Here is a 20,290-nt window from a genome sequence, read left to right as displayed (position 1 = left end):
TCACCTTATCTTCTTGCATTATTTTACAAAATAGAAGGAAATTCATAAAGTAATTTGAAAATTATACTTTTCGTTTGTTCAATAAACAAACACAGAAACTCACTCAGAATTTTTGTTTTTCCTTTATGAGTGGAGAGCATCATTGGTACTACAGCTCCCAGGCAACCATCTCTCTTTAGGTTCAGAAATCAGTGGTATCAACCATTTTGGGGAGTAAAGAAACCAAGGAGTAATCTTAGAAGATAACACACTTTATAATTCAAGTGCCTTTTAAGGTTCTAGCAAGGATGAATCAAACAAACTGTGCATTATACTTGCCTGCAGCAGCTCTGAAAAATCATGTTTCCTCTGTGCATTTAAAAAATCAGCATTTCAGCTTTAAATTTTGTTTTGAAGAGATATGCAGCTTGATTTACCAGCTTTAATTGTCTCCTTCTTTTCTCTGAAGTACGCCTCTGACTAAAGCAGGAATGCAATTTTTTCTCCTGCTTTAGGAGGCATCCAACTCACTCTGCCCTCTACCACAGCACTCTGTAGGCTAGGGCATCAAGTCAGAAAGACACCTTAGTCAGAACTACTGCTCTTTTCCAGGTACTATTTAAAAGACAGGCCTTGAAATACATTTTCTTTAGTATAAATGGGTGTTCCCCCTTCTTGACTCAATTTTGGGGCATTTACATTAAAGTGGCATCAGCTGGCACTGTTGAATGCCTCTACTGTCACAAAACATAAGGGAACACACCAAGTATTTTCCTTTACATCTCTACTCCTTTTCTGCTGTCAGGGAAAAGCAAACTGAGTTCAGAGCTGCTAGGACTTGAACTGTGATGTGCTCAGAAAAAGTTGTTTGCTGCTTTAAAGTTGAGGTTCACTCAACCTGCATTTTCACAGCAGAAAATCTTGGCAGATGGAAGCAGTCATTCAAGGTTCATTTTGCCCACTTAGCCTTATCAGCAAAATGGCAGCAGCTACGTGAGGTCTAAATGACTCAGTGGTGAGCCTGGCACTGCCCTGCACTACATGTGGTGGATCATGGCTCTGTGCAGTGTTACAGCTGCTGCAGCAGCACCCCAGATATATATATATATATATATATATATATATATATATATAGATATATATATATATATGCAATTACATCAGGACAAAATGGAAGCCTTCTGTCACAGCAATATCCAACACAGACATTGTCAAAAGTAGACCATTTCCAAGCTGTTTTTCCAAGCTTTTAACCTTTCTCTCCACTAGCTCTTTACCCAGCTATTCATTTTGATGCTACATGCAGTCTTCTACACAACTCTCTCCTTAGGTGTTCTGCAGAGCAGCCAGATTAGTACAGATTTTGTGAATTCTCTTTTATGCAGAACATTACTGTCAGTATTTTTGCTCTCTGGGAGGTTTGAATATGAGGAAGGCCTTTTTGCTTTCATTTCTTTTGGCAACACATGAACTGGGGAGAAAAGGAAAAAAAAAAAATTGTTGATTGCCTACCTGGACAAACAAAGGTAGAAAATACCTCTGCTGCAATCTGTGACAGTACATGAGTCACTGTGAGGAACAAGGTTTGACTTGTCTACAGAAACAGTTGGCAGCTCCCAAGTTTCACCTTTAATGTCATCAGAGCTGACATTCCCTTGAGAGGTTTGCCTTGCAGAGTTATTCTCTTAGTCCCTCTGCAGTCCCAGGCGGAGAGCAGCCTGCTGGTAGGTGCTTGAGCTGATGTGTCTGTCCTTGCAGACAAACCTACCAGAGACTTCTGATAGAAGCCTGCTCACTGGAGCATAGCTATGGTGTGAATTAGCCTGCAATAGTGTAGTAATTTATGTAGCTATATTGTCACACTGTGTACAGAGCCTGAGAAGTGTCTCCTATTTACTGCAATTGAAGCACTTATCCTTGTTTCAGCAGTAAACTTAACAGCAGCTAAAAATAGAAGCTATCGAGCTTCACAGTAAGCAAAAGGAATGAGTTGCATGAGATAATGATCTCTCAGTCCTGCAGAGCACCTGAGCAGTCCTTGAATCCTTTCAAAGTGTCTGTGTTAAGGTTGATCTTTTCTCCTTTTCCAGACCCAGCCATGCTACTGGGAGACATGACTGCCCTTCTCCTGGAGGCTTTTTCCCCACCAGTGAACTACAGCTCCAGGACCATCCTCTAATCTACTTTGGCACTTTAAATTTAGCTAGTTTAGCCCAAACTAAATTAGGAGACATGGTGGGTGTGCAGGTGAGGTAAGAAGAGGGCAACCAAACAACATCTTTATTAAGGAGAGAGAGGAGGGGACAAAAAGGTAGCCCCTCTCCAAGTCACTGAAACTGTGAGACTGTCATTCTTGCTGTTAGAGATGGAAAGTCTTGAACACTTCAATTTCACAATTTTTACCTTCATATTGAACCTATTTAAAAAAAAAAAAACCACATATTTTTACCTTTATATTGAACATGTAGTTATACTGAAGAGCTTCTGCTTGTGTGTGATAAGCTCATCTTGGGCTTGAGAGGGAAGAGCTTCTGAGAACAAGAATTAAAAATGCTCTGACAGAGCAAAAAAGATAATTTTTAATCCACTCCTTCAGATGTATATGTGTAAGTGGTAGACACATCTTGTTCTTTCAATGATGTGGAAGAAGAAGAGAATTTGTGCAGTGTGTTTGTATTTTTTACCCAGCTTGGAGGGTTGGGATGCTATGGATCTATGTCAGAAAATATTTATATTGTGTGAATCACCTGGTGTTGTGTAATTTTTTTGTTGAATTAACAATGCAAATGTGAAACCGGGTAGCTTGACCATGATTGATCACTGTCTACTGGCAACCTGTAAAATTTGGCCTTTGACAACAGTGCATGAGAGAAATTAAACTAGAAAACATGTCAAAAGGTCAGTGGCAGTGCTTCTGAAAGACATATCTGATGGGTGGTCCTTTAATAAAGTATTTTAAATATCCACAAGGCATCATAAATACTATTTTTCATTTATACTTCTGCTCTTTTTGCCACAGCAGACACTGTCAGCCCACTGAAACTGTCAGCTCCTGTCCAGCCTATGATTCACAGTAACCACAAATCTTTCTCTACAAAACTGCTACCCAAATGATGGTTTCTTTTTTTTTTCCTCCATTTCCTTGCACAATTCATCATTTCTACTTAAACATAGAAGTTTGTACCTGTCACTGTTTAGTAGCAGCCAGTGTCTCTGCAGATCATAGCTGTAATTTGTCAGCTCAATTTTGTCCTCTCAGCTTCAAGTAAATATGCAAATATAAGAACCAGACTTTATTTCATCATCCAATTTGACAATGAAAACACTAAATATTCCTGAACCCAGGACAGACTGGTCAAATCCCCACTCTGTGGCTCCCCCTACTCTGATAGTAAATCACTAATATCTTGACTTTGAGCATGAACTCTGGAACTATCAAAAGTAGTTTCATCCAGACGGCTTCCTTAGCTTACACACAAGAGAGTCATCTCAGATAGTCAAACTTATTCTGGAGTCAAGATGTGTGACATCATTCATGTATAACCTATTCATTTGTTGTAGTAGGAAATCAGAATGATCTGGGATTATACACACCTGATAGATTCATACAGGCTGGTACTCATCTATAATCATCTTCTGTAGACTAATATGATTTAATTCATTTTTCTCCATTTTCATATATATATATATATATATCTGTGAGAAAATGGAGAAAAATGAATCATCTTCTGTAGACTAATATGATTTAATTCATTTTTCTCCATTTTCATATATATATATATATATATATATATATATAGCCTTGTAGTCATCATGTACATCCTCTCCTGTTCTTCCAATCCTCCCCTAGGCCAACTCTGAGATTTCTCCATCAAATTGCTCAGTGCCCTGTGATGAAGTTCATTGAACTTCCATCCAATCTGAAAATATCTGATTTATCTAGGAGCATTCTAGGTGTGCAATTCAGTGGTTTCAGCAACCGTGACAATATCTGCTGTGTTTTACTTAGGGTGTAATAAACAAAGCACTACATCAGTGGCAACGCTGAAATCAATGGAAGTTGTTCTTATGTCCAGACTAAGCTCTCCATGTTTCTGTAATCAATAGCAAGGCCCAGAGCTAAAGAACGCTGGGTTTCCCAAATGTCTTTGGGAACAGTCTGGCTGGATGGTTTTAAATTTCGCCTTCAAGCTGGCTTACAGTCTTGTCTTTTCCTTCCTCTTTCTTTGGTTGCTAGGAGAGGTGTATATAAACCTGCTTCCAAGACAGCTTTTTGACAAGTCCTCTGCTGCAGGGAGAAGGCAAAGTCAGCTGCAATTCTTGCTTTCATACCAACACAACTATCTTTGCAGGAGCTTAGAGCACCAAAGCCATCCTGGGCTTGCTGGAATTTACTTCACAACTTTAATGTGATTTCTGACTTGGTCATGCAGTTTTTGCTCCTGGATTTCTTGATCCTGGATGTTATTTGCTCCACTTACACCTTGAAGGAGAGAGCATGGCTTGCTGGAAGTTGTCTCCCACCATGACATAAAGCCATAGGTTGCCATATGTGTTGAATGGAGCCAGTGGCCAAGAGACACAGTAGGCAGAGTGGATTTATTCTCCACGTGACAGCAGACTGGACACAACTGTAGTTGACCTGAGCTGTTGCCTAAGATTGGAAGAAAAACGTTCCAAACAATATTAGAATTGATAACATGAAGAGCAGTCTTTTAATGAAAGATTTCATTAAAAGATTGCTGTTTATGTTATCAGTTCTAATATTGTTTGGAAGGTTTTTCTTCTGATCTTGGGCAACAGAGCCACCCAAAAGGCATGGAAGGGGAGGAAACACACATAGAAGACCAGCAAGAGGACAAAAGCAAATCCTAGAGCCTTTTGTTTGTAGCAAGCCCATGTGTGGGACCAGTGGCCAAGGGGCAAATGATGAGCACGTGGCACAGAGTCACCCTCAGCAAGGGCAAGAAGAAGGCCAGGCTGTGCAGCAGCCACCTGATTGTGCCTAGGTTTTCAGAGCTGGTGAGGCTGAGGCATGAGGACCTTATGTTTTGTGTCCCTTTTGAAGAGATCAAGAAATTGACAGGGCTGACAGCTTCCAGTGCCAGCAACCAAATGGTTGTGCAAGCCACCGCTGTCCACTGCTTCCTCTGGATGTGGAAGAACTTCATCGTGTCAACCATCACCGTGTAGCGGAAGGCACTGAAGCAGGTGAGGAAGAGGACGCTGCTGAACAATTTGAAGTGGAAGCTGAAGCAGATGAACTTGCACATGAATTCACCAAAACCTGAGTGTTCACAGTAGCACAGTAGTGCATCAGGAAGGGAAGGCCAGTAGGGTAGAGCAGGTCTGTGAGTGCCAGGTTCAGCCTGATTATGGTGCTGCTCTTTCAAGGTCTCATCTTGAAGCTGTAAACACAAATGACAGTGAAATTTCCTGGGAAGCCCACCAGGAAGATCATGTTATACATAATGTGGAGGAACAAAGTCTTCAGACCAACTTCCACACAGTGCATTTGGGAAAATCACTTTCAGTGTCTTGCTGGCTGATGGAGTTGGCTAAGTTGCCATTTGTTCGGTCCATTTTTTCTCCTTCGCTGTTAAGGAGGAAAGAAATGTTTAGTGTTCACTGACAGATAAGACTCCTCACATCTCATTAAAAACAACTTTCCTTTCAGCTGCTCATCAATGCTCCTATTAAAGTGACTTTTATGAATAAGAAAAGACCTTGCTGGGTTGATAAGAATTGATATTGATCTAGAAGCTTTTTATCATATCTGTATAGATCAAATTTTATTTTAAAATGCATATTTCAGGAAAGGGCCTACACAATGAAGCTGTAATATTCCCAGGCCCACAGTGTTTGATGTGTGTCCCCTGGTATACAATGTTCCCTTTCTGCTCTCATCAGGGGTCAAATGGAGAAGAAGGACACACTAGTTGTATTGTGCTACTGACCAAAAGTATAGAGGGCAATTTCCAGAACGTAACTGTTCCATAAAAGGCATTTGCATCCTTGTTGGTTAAGTAAAAAACCAAAACCAACAAAACAAAACAAGGTGGATGTTGAAATGGCTTCACATTCTCTTTGCTACTGGGGTTGGTTAATATTTTTACATTTTTCTTCTCGCTTCTTGGAAACCACTGATAGAGGAATATTTCATTATTTTAGTTCATTAACAAGATTGATGTTGCCAAGAAATAAGTTATTTTTAGGCTTGTTATTAGCTGCTATGTAAATTTCCATCCCTGTAAAATGTTTAAATGGTGTTTTGCTTTGATATTAGTCTTAGATAGAAATTTTCTGAAACATCAAAATAAATTCATCCAATTTTGTAAAGCAGCCAATTGCAAGATACAATATGGGACATGAGCAGGATTTGAGGAACGTAAAGACAGCCTGGTATACAGTCTCTATGGCAGAAAATAGATGGTCACTGATGCACATAGCAAATGACTGTTAACATGGCATTCAGTAAATACATTTTCTGTGAAGAGTGTCCTCTTTTAAAATGGATGAAATGTTCTGCTGGAAGAAAATTAATACATCTAGCATATTTTTTTCAGGAGGAATGCAGCTTCTTATAGGATGATGCCTGTCCTCAAATTACTGTAGGATCTGTTAAAATGGATCCTACTGAATCATTGCTTCTGTTTCTTGTTTCACTCTGAATTTTCTTGCTGTAGCTTCTACCCTCACTTGTGAGATCGCACAGAAAAAGGTTGCAGGATTTGGATTCAAATCTGTATAGAACATTTGGTTCAAACATATTTAAAATACTTTGAAAATTGAAGCTGGAGCTTGAAAAGATGTATGCCAAACACTGGCAATGGTTTTTAAAGAGCAAAACAGTTTTAAACCCCTGGGATGGGGACGGTGCAGGAGTAGTTTGGATAAATCCAGTGGTCCTACTTCACAGTTGTGCATCAATGCCATCATTCCCAAACAAAACTGAAGCCTCTGCTGTGGCTAATGGTTAACCAGGCTGTCAGCAGCAGCTAAGCGCTGCATAAGCTGTGCTGTGCTCTCTCACCCTGGGAGCACCAGGGCTGTGCCCATCCCGCTCTTCACAGTGCACAGCTAGGGAGCCAGCTGAAGGGCATGGCTGGGAGCTGCTCCCCACACCACTTCCTTTGTGGTTTTGTGAGACTTTCATTCTGTCAGCAGCTTGCTCCCCACCAACCAGCATGCTCTTGTAGCAAACCGTAGAAGCCAGCGGGCAAATGCCGGTGATCACCAGAAAGCACATCAGTGGCACTCAACCCTGTGGTTCCTACTGGCGGCCACTTGCCCTCAGGGACTTTTGGAGCCTTCACTATGCATGTGCTCTATGGTATGGCTGGATGCAGGTCAAGGAACTCCCTCAGAGGCCACACCCCAAGCCCTGCACTGGTTATGGAAACACAAAATGGGCACAAGCATTGCCAGGAAAGCACGTGGGTGTGGGGTTTCAGTTCTGAACTGTCCTAAGGTTACAACGGGTTACAACAGGGACCAAAACAAAGAAGAAAGTGAGTCTTTGCTGTTGGCCTTGTTATTTTGCTGTCTGAATTACAAATAGAATTTAGACAAAACCTAAATCTTATTAAGGAATAGTTTGTTCTGTGGCAGATTTTATCACACTAAGTAATTGGCCATAATGGCACTTCTGCAGCCCAGGCTGAGGGCAAATGATATATGCTGTAGAGACATAATGAACTTTAAATAAATTATCTAAAAGCAGAACTCGTACCAGAAGGGAGCTAGATTATTGAAATAGAAACCTTCTTTTAGTCTTAATGGTAGAGTCACTGCTTTATTACATGGTATTCTTTGCTGTAACCGATTGATTGGAGTCACTTTAAAAAATGTTGTTATTGCATGTCTTTAATTGCAGTCACGTATAAGGGAAACTTGTCTGCTTCTGCATTGTGATAATTTAATTACAGCCTGCTGGAACTAAAAGCCAAATGGCTGCAGCCATGGCAAAGTAACCTAGTGCCTGTAATTGGACTATATTTCACACAGATGTGTTGCTGAATAAATTAAATAGAATTTGGCTCGCAGTGTTCAACTCTTCAACTGACTTAGATTTAAAAGACACAAATTATATACTTAGGGATAAAGATGTGAGCCCTCCTTCCCTTGCCTTTTATAATTCAGGAGATATTTTCATGCAGAAAGAGCATGTGGATTCAACTCAAGTGTTGGGTAGATCTCAGATAAGTTTAATTTGTTCCATACTTCCATCATCTTGAAACCCTTTACTCATGTCTCTCCATTTTGCCTGCCTCCAAGTTCCTACCTCTAAATGAAAATATGCACTTTACTTATAAACCCTTAGTGTTGTCTTCTCTCCTCTACACAGCTGGTTTCTCAAATACCTTACTCCAGCTGGCAGAGTTTGCTTTTAAATTCCACAGGTTTGTGCAGTGAGACTGGTGGGGAGAGCCCCCATGGGCTATCAGGCAAGCTGTGGGAACATTCTGACTCTGTTCCCAGGTTTCTGCCAGGTGACAACAGCATGGGCTCCACGGTGCTAAGTGAGAGCAGCTCTGCCCCCTCTCACCTACCTGCAGACTAGCAGCCATGTCCCCAGTAGCAGGGCTGTTCTGGTGTCACCTGTCCTCCCATCTGGCCTCCAACACCTGCTTGGGACTTAGGGACCTACCCTGTCTCACTCTCAGAATCGACTGGGACTGCCTGTAACCTGTCCAGTTTGGCTGGAGTGGTTTGTTAGGGCTGCTTCCATCCCTCAGTGAGGGAGGCAGGCCAGCAGCACTCAGGCAGTGAGAGACAGCACCAGCTCAGTGCCTGTCTGGAGTCAGGCACCCATCCTCCGAGTCCCAGAGCACAGGAGAGGTGGGAGATGAGGGGAAGGATGAGGAAAGAGCAGGGTTTTGAACTGGCAGGAACTTCTTTGCAGAGAGCTTGGTGGATGCTGAGAGCTGAGGCCAAGCCCTTTCCTCTCAAGGAGAGCAAAGGTACCCATGCTCTCCAAACTGGGAGGCTGTTGTCCCTTCTGCATGGATAGATCTGACACTGAGAAGAGCAAGGACTCAAAAGGGTCTTGTGGTTGGGAGAAATATTTAAGACCATGTGATTGTGAGGGCAACCCAGCTGGTGACAGGTTTTTATGGAGAAAAGGATTGCATGAATGACAGATAACAACCCTGACCATGTTACATGACTCATTCATTTTCTGCTGACTTGTCCAGAGGCCAGAGAGATCTGAAGAGAGATTTGAAGAGAGATCTGGAGAGGCTAGATCAATGGGCTGAAGTCAAATTTAGAAGGTTCAGTGAGGCCAAGTTCCAGGTCTTGCACTTGAGTCACAACAATCCCACACAGCACTCCAGGTTTGGGGAAGAGTGGCAGGGAAACTGCCTGGCAAAAAAGGATCTGGGGTGCTGGTCAAGAGCCAGCTGACCATGATCTAGAACGTGCCATTGGCCAAGAAGGCAAATGGCATTCTGGCCTGTATCAGCAATAGTGTGGCCAGCAGGAGCAGAGCAGTGCTTGTCCCTCTGTACTCACCCCTGCCAAGGCCACACCTCGAGTGCTGCGGTCAGCTCTGGGCCCCTCACTACAAGGAAAACATTGAGGTGCTGGAGCATGTCCAGAGAAGGAACATGACTCTTACTTAGAGGGGTCTAGATATTAAGTCATGTGAGGAGTAACTGAAGAAGTTGGGGGTGTTTAGTCTGGAGAAAAGGAGGCTGAGGGGGGACTTCATCACTCTCTATAACTTGTGCTTCACAGTTGCCTGTAGCAAGGTGGGGTTGGCCTCTTCTCCCAGACAACCAGTGGTAGGACAAGAGGAAATGGCTTCAAGCTGTGCTGGGGGAGGTTTAGGTTGGACATTAGGAAGAATTTCTTCACTGAAAGTGTGATTAGATGTTGGAATGGCCTGCCCAGGGAGGTGCAGGAGTCACTGTCCCTAGAGATGTTCAAGAAACAACTGGACATGGCACTTAGTGTTAAGTTAGTCAACATGGTGGAGTTCAATCAAAGGTTGGACTCAGTGATCTTGGAGGTCTTTTCCAATCTTAACTGTTCCATGATTGTATGAATGAAGAAGCCTATGTCAAACTAGGTGCTCCTTTTGATTATGGTTAATAAAATACCCAGCCTGGAGCATTTTATAGTCCCCAAATAACTAGGCAATAAAGCAGGAGAAAGACCAGCACTTCCTTGAATGTGATAGCCAGTTCTCAAGAAGGGTCTGGCACAAATCTCCTCTTCCTTTGGAGATGGAAGAAGTGCTTATTGTTGTGTGTCTAACAACAGGTATTTCACTGCCTCTGCAGAGTGAATTGGAGGGAGCATGGCCCACCTAGAAGTTGCAGTGTAACCACGGTGTGGGCATTGAAGATTTTATGGGATGACTCCATTTTCCAGTGTGTGGTTCTTGCTACAATGACTCTGGTGTGACCCTATTATGACAGGTAGTATGACAGATAGCACAAGAGAGAATGGCTTCTAACTGAAAGGGGGATGGTATGGACTGAATCTAAGGAAGAAATCCTTTACTGTGAGAGTAGTAAGTCACTGAAACAGATTGCCTAGAGAAGCTGTGGATGTCCCATCCCTGGAAGTGGTCTAAGCCAGGTTGAATGGGATCTGGTCTAGTGGGAGGTGCCTTCATGAAATGGGGTTTGGAACTAGATGATCTCTAAAAGTTCCTTCCAATACAAATAATTCTATAATCCTATGATTTTATGATTGCAGAGATCTCCTGTAGTGCCAGTATTTGCCATGTTTTGCTTGATCTTCTCTTCAAAATGTTTTGACTTGTGCTGACTGGTTTGTGTGGACTTACACCTTTTTCAGAGCAGTGATCTTTAAGCTGGTTCCAGGCTTCTCTTTTTTTTGGAAAGAAAGCACTTTCAAAAGCATAAGCATTCCAGATTTTATTTTGATTAAATATTTGCAAACTTCTGTGAACAGGCAGGAAAGTTATTATCTTGAGACAGAAATGTTTAGATGAGGCTGAAACAAAACTTGAATGTTTTCCGACACTGAACTTCATCTCAGATCTCATTTGAAGGTATTATTTACTTTCTCATGATGATAGGAGATGTGAACCTGGAGATATGAGCAATTATGTACTGCATAATGTAATGGTGAATCAGGCTCAAACTATTTAATAAATATAACTTTTTAAATGGTTGCATAACTGTCCTGTTTACCTGATGCTTTCAGTATTTGCCATTTCACATGCCATTTGCAGCTTATTTGTCATAAACAATCAATTATCTTTAACTCTTTCTGGTATAAATAATGTAACATCACCTTGGGAGTGAGCATTACTTTTGGATTTCTAAATTCCTGAGTAATAGCTGATATGAACCACCATTGTCTACAGAAAGGGTTGAAATAACTCTTTACCATGTGACTGGGTGCCAGATGGTGCTAATTTCAGTACTCTGCATCATGGAAATTGTACATGAGCATATGGGAAGTCATGGAGAGACCAAACATGTGAAGTCAGGAGCATCAGGAGTCCCAGCTTATCCCTATACACCTGGATGAAGGATTTTCTTCATTTTATTTATGAGTTCCTGGCAATGTGTAAGAGATAGAGAGTTTTAATTTTTTTTTTTTCAATTCATTGTCTAAGAAAATTTTCTGCTCTGGTATGGTATTTTGGAATAAGACTGGATATTGTTCTGGTGTTACAATTCAAATTATATTAGAGTGGCACCATTACTTGAATTCTTCATCTCAAATTTGGTGTTTGCAGTTTAGGAAAAGATTTTGAAAAGTTGTGAATAGCTGGAAAAGAGCTCCAGGAATAAATAGTATACTGGGAGATGTTGTGACATGCATTGCAAGACATTGAGGCTTTAGAGATTCTTTCTGATTACTTTGAGGGCTTATGTAAACATAAACAGATGATGGCCATGATCCCATTCATTGGAAGGGATTCCTGACATCAGCATAGTTTAAGATATGCCAGTCTAAGGTGGCAGTGAAGAACAAGTAATTCTTTGCAGGGAGGGTAGCTACTGAAACAATTGCCTGTAGTAATATGGTACTTTACCTTTGGAATTTTTGAAGCAGCATTGAGTGTCTTTTGCATAAATATTGGTACTGTCACAGAGAAACATGAGATGATATTGTCAGACAACTTTGCAGGACAGATTCATAGGCTTTAAAGGCTCTAGAAAACACAACAAAAGGTTGTATCCCCAACACCATGCACACTCAAGGCCGTAGGATTTTAGCTCTGAATTCCCATAACTTGTATTAAGCATGGGGTTTTTTATTAGTTACTACTAGAAGGACAATTTTAATTTGAAGACATAGAGAGAGAAAAAAATCCTCTTATTCCTTTGATAGTTTGTTCTAATGGTAAATCATGCCCACAGCTGAAATCACATTTAGACTTTAGTATGACTCTCTAGTTTGTACTTCCAGCCTTTCAAGTTCTTCATATGTGTCTCTGCTATAAGGAGAGAGAAACCCATTTAGCAATTGCTAAATTTTTGTGTTTGTGGAAATATTTAAATGCAATAATCCAATCCCCTTTCACACTTCTTACTGATTGTTTTGCCTCTCAGGCATTCTGGGACAGCATCTGGGCTTCTCTACCTAGTCTTCATCCTGCCACTGGCTTTGTGAGGTGCAACTTTAGGTCCTCCAGCTTCCATGCTGGGCTTCTGCATCTCTGGCTGGAGCCATGTCTCTGCCTGCAGTACCAGTCCCACAGACACCCCCGGCATCCCCACTGTGAATGCACCAGTCAGCTCTGCCCAAGCTACCTCAGGGTTCTGCTGAGGGTGTCAAGGGTGGGCTGTTCTGCACACTCCACCCTTCCAAGCCATAACATTCTCTTGCAACAATCGGTGAATCTTTCCTGCTTCTCTGTCTCTTCATCTATTGATCACAAAGGTATTCCTTCTTACTGTGACTGGAGCATCCGATGATGATGCTGGGCATTTTCTGCCCTGCCATGGGGGAGAGATGGGAGGAGAGATCCTTGTATCCCTGTTCCTTTGAAAAATCTAAAAATTGAGAAAGTCTTCCCCTCCACCTCTTACTGGTGGAAAGATGGGAATATGAAGAGAAGTACTGGGCTTGGAAACCATCACCCAGAGTAGGAAAAGCAGAAAGAAAAATTGCAATTTGTAGGGTCTAAGAATCACAAAATACTCATGCTGATGCTGCATCAGCAACAACAGAACAAAGAATGTATTGTGCTGCCCACTTTTATCTTACAGAGCAGTGAAGTTATGCAGCAAAGCAACTGCTGTCACACAAATTAAGCAAGGAAAGCCTCCATAGCATAGCCCTTGTCAGAGTGTCTCTCCTGCTTTTCAGGTGTGACTATGCTGGGCTATGTAGTCTCTAGCTTGCTGCCAAAATATAAATACCTTAAGGTGATTCAGTTGTTAGAGGTCACCTCCTTCTGTCAAAAAATAAATGGGATCCTCCAGCTGTCATTCCCAGCACAACCTGGTTGCTTTTTTCTCCTTGGAAAGAGGTTCTCTTAAATAATTTAGTTATTTCAAATTCTTTGCTGAAATTTAGATGTTCTGTAGCATGTATTTTTACACAAATCCCATGTGATCCATTGTGATCCATGTGATCCCTATCAACAGTTTTGAACAATTTTCACGTTGTGCAAAGAATGACTTTGAAATTACTGTGTCATTATGTTTTGGGTCCCTTATAACTGAAGACTTCAAAGATGTTATCTGTCAGATTGCCAGATTTCACATTGACTGATATGCAGTTTTCAAAAGTCTTATGGGCATCAGTGGGGGTTGGATACTAATTGCCCTTGATTCCCCCAGTAAATATCATCTGACTTCATTGGCCACAGGCTTACTTCCTGCTATGTTGTTCCTCTCTTTTCCCAACAGAGAGGTTTTGTACTTGCAGTGGAGAGATTTTAAGGGCCTATCATTGAAATGCATTCACCAGCTGTCATCAAGGTGATTTAAAACATGCACAAAACACATGCATGTGTTTTCATTCACACCCACAGTTTTTCCTTTGGCAAAAGCTTTCCTTTTCCTTTGATTCTGCAGAAAATTCCCAGGCTGCAGATGTCCTGTGAGCATTGGCAGCTTAGCAGTTTTCACTGAGGCACCTACACCATGTGTTCTTCCGGCTATTCATTCCCCTTCCTGCGCCGAACACTTCCTTCCTGCACTCAGTGGGAAACTCAGACTGATAAAATGTGGTGGATGCCAGCATCTCTATTTCTTTCTCCTGGTGTAGCATCTTTGCCCCCATGGGAGTGTCACTGTGACTGCAGGACAGGGTAGATGGGTGCATGCTGGATGGATCCATACCCTTCCTGTGCATGGCAGCTCTGCAAATCAGATGTCTATATTCCAAAGACATACGTTTGTTCCCAGTTTATTTCCCACGTGTTTTGTAAGTGTTTATTGGTGCGAAACAACAAATTCATTGAAGAATGCCAAAAATACTTGTGAGGCCTTGTACAACAAGACAGGAAATGTTAGTCTTCGGTGTGCTTTATTTTTCTTTCTTTAAGATCTCATTCTGTGGGATTAGCTCAGGCAAAAAGCTAAGGTTTCCATGGACCACCTTTGCCCTTGTGTCCTTTCACTGGAAGACAGGAATAAAAGTCTTGCATATGACATCCTCATCCAGCACAGTTACCAAACACTGAGCATGTTCAGTGGAAGAGTAGATGAGGGTGCAGATCTGGGCATAATAATCACCTCTTGTGAAACATTTCTTAGTCCCAAGCAGTGCCTGAGCCAGTCTGCCAGTGTCTGCATATTTTTGGTGCCAATGTAGTCTTCACCTTGCATGCTCAGCTGGCCCACAGGCACAATGGTGTTTCCAAATGCCTGTGTCTTCCCTTATTGCCTTTTTGTTGCCAAAAACCAAAAATGCCATCAGCTCAAATTTTCTTGGAAGCATTTGGAGATCATGGTAAGAGAAATCTTTTCTCCCTCAAGACATCCAGGAGGTAGAACAGGCCACCCACAGAGACTGTGCAGGTGCCATCCCAGGAGATTTACAAATCCCAGCTGGACACAGTCCTGAGAAACCTGGTCTGAAATTAGTGCCAATCCTGTTTGGAGCAGGCAATTGCACTGGAGGCCTCCTGATGCTCCTGCCAACCTGCTTGACTCCAGAATCTTTTGATCCTATGAAGTCTGCAAGCTGTAAAAGTCAAGGGTAAGATTAAGCCATCATTTCAAGAATGAGAAGTATCTAAGTGTCCTACTGCTTCAGAAAAGATAGACCTTATAGCAAAGCTGCCCTGTGTTGCATCCAATCCTTTCCACAGCTAGAGAGTTCTGTTTACCCACCAGGCTGCTCTGTTCACTCACTGTTTCTCATGAGGCTGCAAAATCAAAATTTTCAGCTGAAAAAGCTTAATTTTTCTATTTTATTAGCCTTCAGTATTATGCAGTCCTTTATATTCTTTCTTAATACCTAAGATCTGGATATGTATGGCTGTTTGCAAGTCTGTGTGCTTGGTTACTCTGAGCATTCACATGCAGAAAGTAGCCTGTATTTAGATAGAAAAATGTATCCTGAAATTACTCATTTGACTTGACTTGGGGTCTGAAAAATATTTCTACTGTTTAATCTAATTTCTGATTAGCAAATTGTTTGTAAGATTTGTTTTTAATGGGAGCACTTTTTTCAGGCCTGCACTGTGGTATTTCAGCACAGGACAGGGCAAAGGGCACACACATGTCCATATGAGGAGACCTTGGGATCTCTTCACAGATTAGGTAATATCTGTTATCAGTATCAAAATACTTCAATGTATTTGATTTGAGTTTGATTTCATAGCCCAGATTCTCATTCCGTGCAGATTCCTCTTCAAAATGAAAGAGGATTTGGCTCTCTGATTACACACCCCCAATTACTGAGAGCTTCCACCTTCTTGATCAGTCAGTTTTTGAGTTGCTAGTCATACTGCTTTGGTCATGTGTTCCCTAACCTTGGGAATTACAGCTGCAAATTCCATTTTTGTTTACCAACCTTCTGGTTGATTGATTGGTATTTACTAAAATACTGTTTCTCATTCACTTCAACTGAGAATGCAATCTGAAAATCTGAGGGCAGAAATGAGCTAAGACTCATTTCTCCGGTGTCCTTATGTCCCTCTCAGTGAGGATTTTGGCCAGTGGGACAGCACTGCATCCGCTCTGGGCTGCTGGTGCTGACGGACAGTAGATGTCACTCTTGCCTAACATATAGATACACGGCACAGCTTGGATTGGAAGGGACCTTTAAAGGTCATCTAGCACAGCCTGTGCAATGAGCAGGGACATCTTCAACTAGATCGGGTTACTTACAGCACCATTCAAACTGTCCTTGAATGTTTCCAGGGATGGGGCATCCACAGCTTCCCTGGGTAACCTCTTGGTTTCTCTACTGAAATGCTGTATCCTGAGTTATAGGTGTATAAGTGTGAGGGAAGAGTGACTGCTGATCATAATTGCTACTGAGTGAAAACTTTATTTTGAGATAAAAAAATGCCTACATAGAAAATTAAAACTTTTATAGAATCATAGAATGGGCTTTGATTGCAAAGGACTCTCAGAGATCAGCTAGTTCCACCCCTGCCCCTGCTGTGGGCAGGGACACTTTTAACCAGACCAGGTTGCTCACAGCCCCATTCAGCCTGGCCTTGAATATCTGAGGGATGGGACATCCACAGTTTCTCTGGGCAGCCTGTTCCACCCTCACAATAAAGAATTTATTCCACAGTTTCTCTGGGCAGCCTGTTCCACCCTCACAGTAAAGAATTTATTCCGTATATCTAATCTAAACTACCCTCCTTCGGTTTAAAGCGATTGCCCTTTGTTTTATCACTGCATGCCCTTGTAAAAAGCCCCCGTACAGCCTTCCTATAAGCCCTCTGTAAGTATTCAAAGGCTGCAATAAAGTATGCTCAGAGCCTTCTCCCTCCTAAACAAGGTATTTTACCTACACCTTGTTCTTAGTCCCTAAAGAAAGGTATATGGAATCCCTAATGACATGCGTATTTCTAGTGTGGTTTTGGTACAGGTGGTTTTTTTGTTTCATTGGTTTGTTTTAGCTCCGTCCTTGAAATGTGTTTCGGGAGCCTGCTAAATTAGGCCAATCTGGTCAAAAAGTCACCATTTTGATACATTAATCTGTGGAAATTTAATAGTAAATTTGGGTACTGACGGGCTAAAGGAGAATTTCTTGGCCATCCATCTTATGTGCAAAGAACAAATTCTGTGACAGTGCCTGACAGTGGAAGGCTGCCAGCCCAAGCCATGCAGGCAAAGCCTACTTTCCTTTCTGCTCAGCAGCTCTCTAGCAGCTGTGCCACCACTTCATCACAGCTGTCCCCTAAACACTGAGGGCTGGAGCTTTCAAAAGGCTGCAGACAAGTTCCTACAATCAATAGTTTTAGTACATCACACTGGTGTTTTAATACCATATTCAGAGTCCCTTTGAGACCGTCCATTGGGAGAACAGATCATAGTAAACTTCATTTTTTAGCAATGTGAAGAAATCACAGTAATTTCTGACTTTCTCTAAAGATCTGGCTGGTGGTCTCTATAAAAATCAGTTGCTCTCTCAAATAGTGGCCTTTCAAAGGGTTTTCCACATAAGTTAATTTTCCTGACAAAAAAAAAAAAAAAAAATCCATTGTTTTGATATAATAATTACACAAATGCTTCCATTTGTGTCTGGATCCTAAGAGTTTCACTGCTAGGACCAGAAGGTGTTTCCAAAAAGAGCCACCAATTTTCTTTATCACTAATGTCTTCTGTGGATATACAATTTCAAGAGAGAAGCAGAACGGAAGAATTGCACAACTGGGACATCATTTGAGAGAGATGCTGAAGGCGAGATATTTCACAAATACACATCTGCCACAGATTGCACTCCTTCTGAATCCCACTCCAACAGAGCTATTAGTCAAACATTAAATGCTTGTTTATCAAAGAATTTTCAAAAAATGCTAGATTTATCAAATTAGCAGTGCTATTAATAACCCTGTCTGGGTTGTATGGCAGCCTGGCAGTTCTTGAATTTTTCCAGAGGAAGTCAATGTACACCTACTTTCAGTGAGTTGCATCCACCTTAATCATAGATTCTGCAAAATCGTGGTAGTGTGTCAAAAAAAAAAAGTAAAATTGTTGGCAAGTGTATAACTCTAATTAAACAAAGGGTTTAGATAATATAATGGGAAACCTCATTAATTCAATCGTACAAAGTAATTGGGAATAGTATTTAGCTGAAAAGGATCATTTGGAAATAGGGTGCTCTTATGGGTGAGACACGGTGAGCAACAACCTGCTCACAACAATCCAGTGGCTCTGGATTAACTGGGGCTTATTTAAGAAGCAAGAGATTTACTCTACTCTCTGAGCCACCCGCTCCCTGGCTGACCCCAGCACTGTGGTCACAAAGTGTCACCATCCGTCTCAGCAGGGACAAGGTGCTGACTGAGGACGACCAAGCAGAAAGTCAGGTTAGCTCCTGCTGTGCTGCTGCTCTCCGTTAGCACTCTCAGGCATTATGGGCTGCAAGCTATCCATGGTGTCCTCCATCTTTCCCACTGCTGGGTTATGCCTTCAGGCCGCATACATGCTGCTGGTTTTCCAGACTCACTTCTTCTTTCTGAGATTGCTACTTCACTTTGGGAGCTCCTCTCATCAGCACCGGCTCTTCTTTATATCACCTGTATCCTAATTTTCCTGGTCTGAATAGTCCATGTGCAGAAGCACAGCATGTGGTCAGCTTCCTAATTGTAGGGCTCATCTCACATTTACTTGTTAATTGCAGGATGTGCTGTGTTTGTCCAGTTCAGGAGGGATGAAATTTTATAACCAGTTTATACCAGTTGTACCTGTCAAGCCACAGGATTCAACTTGAGAATTTCAGAAATTTACCCCTATACCTACATATCTACACCCAGTTTTCTGCTGCCTGTTTGAATTCATAATTATTTTTCACCTTGTTCTTTTTCTGTCAAGCACAGAAACTCAAGGATACCTATTTTTTGATCCAAGATATCACATTAGGTTTGCAATGTTCTGAAGCCTTACCACTAGGTGGTAATGTTTTCATCCTTAAAAAAAAAAAAAAAAAAAAAAACAACCAACCAACCAAAAACCTAAAAACCAAAACACCCACAAACCTCCTTTGGGAGCATATGCTCAAACTTGAATTATTTCTGTAAGGCTTATATATTTTATGAAGGGATCAGAAAAATTATGGCTGTTCTGATGTAAAGCCTTTGATTATCAGCTCATTGCACAGCCACATGCCTGTCAGGCAAACAAAAGATGTGGGAGACTTATGCCGGCCTCATGCTTTTCCTTACTGTGAGCAGAAGTTTGGTAGGACAGGAAAATTGGGCTTTATAGACATATTTTGAATGGAATATGTGATTATGAAACATTATGCAAGGGTTTTCTTTTTTATATCTCTTGAAATGGAACTATTATGCAGGACTGTAATGCCTCTATGGATGCTATACAGTAGCTGTACACATATTTACCATGCTGAAGGGCAATATTCCTGAGCTTTGTGTCTCTCTTTTAGGACATAGCAGTGAAGACTAATGAAAACAGCCGGGCTGTGCCATGTCCCACTTACAGTAATTTTCCATTCAACAGCAGCTCACAGCAAGTGTCAGTGAAGCTTATCCTCAGCTGCTGGGCTCAGTTACTCAAGGTCTTGTTCCATCAGCAAGAGGGTTTCAGGGTGTTTCCCCCACTTCATCCTCTGTTTCTTATAACATGGAGGGTACAGTGTGCTTATGAGAAGCAGGACATTCAGGTTTAAAACCTTGGTGACCATATCAGAAGTTAAACCCCGTCGCCCCATTTCCCAAGTGAACACTGCAGTTTGCTGGCCACCCACTCAGGGGGTGGCAGAAATTTGTCTGCAATGCTTATGACCATAGCTACCCACTCCAGCCTCATTCTAATGTCAGATTAAAAAAAAACCTGAGAAAAAGTGGTTTTGGCATGGAGAAAAACAAACCCAGCATTTTTGCCATGTTGACTGCTTTCTCTAAAAAATATCACCCAAAGCTAATAATAGTTCCCACAAAAAAATTCATTGCTAGATACTCAAAAGGAAAACTCCCGCAGCAATACATATAGACAGTAAAATAATTGCTGGAAAAGGCTTTTTCGTCTCTCTTTGCAACTGTTTGTGCTCCCAGTGATATGAATGCAAGAATTTTTCTTATGTTTGCAGTCAGCCTTGCTTTACCTGCTGTCATCTACCAAAGTTGGCTCCATACCTTGCTGAGACTGTGACAGCTGAAGGAAAAATAAGTTATACAGTGAGCCTCATGAACATATGCAGCCTTAGGGCTACACAAAGC

At 41.7% G+C, this 20,290-nt stretch overlaps 1 pseudogene; it reads right to left on the bottom strand.

The window, feature by feature from the left end:
- Positions 1–4,375: 4,375 nt before the first annotated feature.
- LOC128784418 (2-oxoglutarate receptor 1-like) lies at positions 4,376–5,562 on the bottom strand (annotated as a pseudogene).
- Positions 5,563–20,290: the final 14,728 nt, after the last annotated feature.

The sequence above is a fragment of the Vidua chalybeata genome, chromosome 2 (genome assembly GCF_026979565.1).
Source record: "Vidua chalybeata isolate OUT-0048 chromosome 2, bVidCha1 merged haplotype, whole genome shotgun sequence".
Lineage (NCBI taxonomy): Eukaryota > Metazoa > Chordata > Aves > Passeriformes > Viduidae > Vidua > Vidua chalybeata.
This window is presented reverse-complemented; position numbering and strand designations above follow the sequence as displayed.